Here is a 5833-nt window from a genome sequence, read left to right as displayed (position 1 = left end):
TCATCATCACCACGCCGTCGTGCTAATGAAATTCTCCCTCAACACTCAGCTGGATCAGAGTTCGAGGGACGTCATTGAGTTGAACGTGTGCATAACTCGGAGGTGCCGTGCGTTCGGTACTTGATCGGTCGGATCATGAAGACGTATGACTACATCAACCACGTTGTGCTAACGCTTCCGCTTTCGGTCTACGAGGGTACGTGGATAACACTCTCCCCTCTCGTTGCTATGCATCACCATGATCTTGCGTGTGCGTAGGAATTTTTTTGAAATTACTGCGTTCCCCAACAATAATGATAATGGTTCACTAAGCGCGAGTCGAAATATGTATCTGTTTTCATGTATTGTGACCACAACAATTAGATTGATGCAAGTGATAACATCCAAGCCGGACAATCTTGCATTGCTTTTGCACAAAATTCTCGTAATATACATCATGGTAGTACAACTCAGACTACACAACAACACGCTTCGTGGCGTGCACAATCTTCAAGACATCTTAATTACTTGCCGGGGAAAAAGTTGGTAGCGAACGCCCAGGCGTTGTTGTTGACTGGGTCAGCGATGTGGTCAGCGAGGTTCTCAAGTGGGCCCTTGCCTGTGACGATAGCTTGGACAAAGAAGCCGAACATTGAGAACATGGCGAGGCGACCGTTCTTGATTTCCTTCACCTTGAGCTCAGCGAATGCCTCGGGATCGTCGGCTAGGCCGAGAGGGTCGAAGCTGCCTCCAGGGTATAGTGGGTCGACGATCTCACAGAGCGGGCCACCGGCAACGCGGTACCCCTTGACGGCACCCATGAGCACGACCTGTGTAACACCCGAGATGTAACTTTTCATATTTGTAACTCCAACTTTTGCCATTTCTGGCTATGTATGATATTTCCTTCGTGGTTGGGTTTTGTCTTTCGTTTTGCATTTTGTTCATGTCATGAATTTCATCTCATGTCATCATCCGCATTGCATCTGCATGTTTTCAAAACTTGCATCTGTCCGGATCTCCCAGTTCTCTCCATTGTTCGTTCCGAGCCCAACCACACTCACACGCGTCCGCGGCACCTCCGGAATATTATTTTATAAGTGGCCGGAAAATGTTCTCGGAATAGGATGAAAGTTGGTGTGCGGTGTTGTTGTGTTGTAGGTAGATCGTCTGCCAAGTTTCATCGCATTCGGAGTCCGTTTGATACCTCGACGGATAACTATAGCGACACCGCTGCCGGTCTAACGTCGGACGTTTTCGGTCTCCGAAAACAGTTGCCGGGCCTCATTTCTCTTCTCTCATCTCAGTCCAACCCCTCTACACAGCCCTCCTAGCCCATCTATTTAACCCCCCTCCGACTGGAACCGTCTGATCGACCTCGGAGGGTCCAGAAACAAACCCTAGACCCAAACCCTAGCAATTTTTGCTATATATGGACACCCTCCTTCCAAATTTGGCATCCCCTAGTTTGCACCTACCCTACTCAATTTCCGCGCCTGCCCGCTTCCCCGTAGCCACTTGGTGCGCCGCCGTTCGCCAGCCACCACCTCGCTCGATTCTCCACCTCCAGCCGCGCAGCCCTGCGAAGCCCATCGCGAGCCCGCCTGGGCCCGGACCGCACCGCCGCCCGTACGCCTTTGCTCCCCGCACCAAGTTCGCCCGCACCAACCTCCCCGAGCGCCTCCTCCTGCTCGACCCGACCGCCTCGCCGCCGCCCTCCTCCGGCGACCGGGATCCCGTCGGAGCACCGCCAGAACAGGCCGACCTCGCCTCCCTTCTCTTTCTCCCCCGTTTGCTCTTCGTGTCCCTCACCCGCGGCCTCTCTCTTTTCCCCCATGAACAGGAGCCCACCGCCGGCCAAGTTTGTTGCGCCACCACCCAATCTGCTTCATCTCTAGCGAGATCCGGGCAGCCCTGCGCCATGTCCGGCGATCTCCTCCTGTTCCCGTCGCTCTGTCGTCCTTCGGAGTTGCCTGCGCCGCCGCGGCTCTACTTCCTATCGAGCAGAGGACGCCCGCTCGTCCCAACCGCGTTGACCCCGTCCTGCCTCTTCCAGCGAGGTCCAACCGTGCACGCTTTCGGCGCTAAGGCCCAGCGCACCAGCCGGCCCACTGCTCCACCGACCTGGGCCATGGCCATGGGTGAGCAGCCCCCTCCATCCGCTTCCTGTGCACTGTTGGCACAACCAGTTTTTTCCTGTGTAGATTTTTTCCTTGCTGCGAATTTATTCATTTATCTAGGAGCTTGGTAGATTTGCAGAAAAACCCTCCATGTTCATGCATATCATATCTCACAAACAGTGCATCATATGTAAATAACTTATATATGTAAAATGCTTAGAATTTTGTCTAGTTTCATAATATGCAACTTTAATCCATGTTAAAAATGTTTAAAATTTTGTTTGCATTAATTTGCATATTTTTCATGTTAAAATGATTTAATTCATAACTAATTAACCGCGGCTCGGATTTAAATAAACTTTATATGCAAATGGGGTAGAAAAATGCCTAGTTTAAAATGGTGCACTCATCTTGCATGTTTAACAACTCTAAAATATGGTTTAGGGCATAACAGTACAAAATTCATAATATGCATATGGGGATTTTCTAGAATTGTTGTTTGTTATTTCCAGCCTCATTTAAACTTGCCTAAATAGTTAGTTAACTTATGCCTCACTCCTTGCCATGTTTAATAACATTTAATATTGTTGGGTACATAAATGAGAGTGAACTAAATATTTGAATGTGGTGTTTCGTCAATATGCAACTCGTTGCATATTGAGCTCCACTTAACGTGTAGTGTTGTTTGTTGCACTTTTCCATGCCATGACTCATTAAACCGGACATGCATCATCCTTGGTTGTGCATCATGCCATGTGTACGTGATGGTTGTTTATCATGTTGTTTGCTTCTTTCCGGTTTGATTCTCTCGTTAGCTTCGGTTTCGTTCGGGAGTTGTGAGGATTCATTCGACTACGTCCGTTTGTCTTCTCCATGGACTCGTTCTTCTTCCTTGCGAGATCTTAGGCAAGATGATCATTACCCTCGATATCACTTCTATCTTTGCTTGCTAGTTGTTCGCTCTATCACTATGTCGCTCTACCTACCACTTGTTTATCATGCCTCCCCTATTGCCATGTCAAGCCTCTAACCCACCTTCCTAGCAAACCATTGTTTGGCTAATTACTGCTTTTGCTCAGCCCCTCTTATAGCGTTTGCTAGTTGCAGGTGCCTTGCAGGTTGTTCCATGTTGGAACATGGATATGTTGGGATATCACATTATCTCTTATTTAATTAATGCATCTATATACTTGGCAAAGGGTGGAAGGCTTGGCCTTTTGCTCGCTGTTTTGTTCCACTCTTGCCGCCTTAGTTTCCGTCATACCGGTGTTATGTCCCTTGATTTTACGTTCCTTACGCGGTTGGGGTTATGGGACCCCCTTGGCAGTTCGCTTTGAATAAAACTCCTCCAGCAAGGCCCAACCTTAGTTTTACATTTGCCTAGCAACCTATAAATTTCCCTTGGGGTTGCAAACCCGAGGGTCATCTTTAGTTTAACCCCCCGAGCCAGTGCTCCTCTGAGTGTTGGTCCGAAACAGGCAGCCTGCGGGGCCACCTCGGGGAAACTTGAGGGCTAGTTTTACTCGTAGCTTGTCCCATCCTGTGTGCCTTGAGAACAAGATACGTGCGACTCCTATCGGGATTTGTCAGCACATCGGGCGGTCTTGCTGGTCTTGTTTTACCATTGTTGAAATGTCTTGTAACCGGGATTTCGAGGCTGATCGGGTTTTTCCGGGAGAAGGAATATCCTTCGTTCATCGTGACAGCTTGTGATGGGCTAAGTTGGGACACCCCTGCAGGGTATAAACTTTCGAGAGCCGTGCCCACGGTTATGTGGCAGATGGGAATTTGTTAATATCCGGTTGTAGAGAACTTGACACTTGACTTAATTAAAATGAATCAACCGCGTGTATAGCCGTGATGGTCCCTTTCCGGCGGAGTCCAGGAAGTGAACATGGTTGTCGGTGTCAAAACCGGCGGATCTCGGGTAGGGGGTCCCGAACTGTGCGTCTAGGCCGGATGGTAACATGAGGCAAGGAACATAATGTTTTACCCAGGTTCGGGCCCTCTTGATGGAGGTAAAACCCTACGTCCTGCTTGATTAATATTGATGATATGGGTAGTACAAGAGTAGATCTACCACGAGATCAAGGAGGCTAAACCCTAGAAGCTAGCCTATGGTATGATTGTTGTATGATGAAGTTGTCCTACGGACTAAAACCCTCCGGTTTATATAGACACCGGAGAGGGTTAGGGTTACACAAAGTCAGTTACAATGGTAGGAGATCTTGAATATCCGCATCGCCAAGCTTGCCTTCCACGCCAAGGAAAGTCCCATCCGGACACGGACGAAGTCTTCAATCTTGTATCTTCATAGTCCAGGAGTCCGGTCGAAGGTATAGTCCGGCTACCCGAACACCCCCTAATCCAGGACTCCCTCAGTAGCCCCTGAACCAGGCTTCAATGACGACGAGTCCGGCGCGTAGATTGTCTTTGGCATTGCAAGGCGGGTTCTTCCTCCAAGTTCTTCATAAAAGTTGGTAAACACCAAGAGTAGTGTCCGGCTCTGCAAAATAAGTTTCCACGTATTGCCATAGAGAGAATAATATTAACATAAATCTAATCTGCTGACGTATTCCGCAGCGTGACATCACACTACGGCCAAGCCTTCATTCGAATCGTTTTCACTTTTCCACCTCAGCATGTTTTGCGAGGCGGTTTCCTTGGCACATCTTGTCAAAGCAGAGATTGTGTCCCCTTTATCTACGGGATTCTCATCAATACGGACGTGGGTAACCCAACCGCGCCATTTATCACGGCGCTTGGGAGGCAAGCGAGTTTTACTAGGCTGGTGGGGACGCATAGTCGCATCCACCCATATAAGGGGATAAGGATCCACCTTTTTACCTATGCCTTCTTCCTCCTTTGCCTATCCATCTTCTGCGCACCCGAGCTCCAGCGCCCAAGCCCGCACTTCCTACCTCAACCTTCTCCAACAATGTCCGGAGCGGGAGGCAAGTGGATGGTCTCCTCCATCACGGAGGGCCATGTCAAAAGGCTAAGGAAGGCTGGATACCTGTCCAAAGACATTGCGCACCGGCTTCCTGAGGAGGGGCAGCTTCTCCCCACCCCAAGGCCCCATGAGAGGGTAGTATTTCTTCCCCACTTCCTCCGCGGACTGGTTTTTCCTCCCCACCCATTTGTCCGCGGGCTCATGTTCTACTATGGCCTAGATTTCCATGATCTGGCCCCGAACTTCATCCTCAACATCTCGGTGTTTATCGTCGTGTGCGAGGCTTTCCTCTACATTCGTCCCCATTTCGGCCTCTGGCTCAGGACCTTCAACGTCAAGCCAAAGGTGGTGCGTGGCAACCAGGCGGAGTGCGGAGGTGCCATGGCGGGCAAAATAGCCAACGTCCTATGGCTCGAGGGCTCCTTTGTGGAGACCTTGAAGGGGTGGCAGTCAGGGTGGTTTTACATCACCGAGCCACGCGATCCGAAGTGGATCGCAGCCCCTGAATTCCGATCCGGACCCCTACACGGCTCACGTCCTGGAAAGAGACGGGCCTGTCATGGGGCGACGAAGAAGAGGTGACCGGACTGCAAAAATGCATCCAGTCCCTGGTGAACAAGCAGCTCAAGCTTGTCAACATAGTCCAGGTCATGCTCGTCCGCCGGTTCCTTTCGTGTCAAGAACGGGACTTCAATTTGTGGGAGTTCAACCCGGCGCAGCACCGAACTCTGAGCAGGCTCTTCGACACGACGTACGAAGATGTTTGGAGGGGGCCAACCAA

The sequence above is a fragment of the Triticum dicoccoides genome, chromosome 6A (genome assembly GCF_002162155.2).
Source record: "Triticum dicoccoides isolate Atlit2015 ecotype Zavitan chromosome 6A, WEW_v2.0, whole genome shotgun sequence".
NCBI classification, from domain to species: Eukaryota; Viridiplantae; Streptophyta; class Magnoliopsida; order Poales; family Poaceae; genus Triticum; species Triticum dicoccoides.
The sequence above is the reverse complement of the archived record's forward strand: the minus strand, read 5'-3'. Positions refer to the sequence as shown.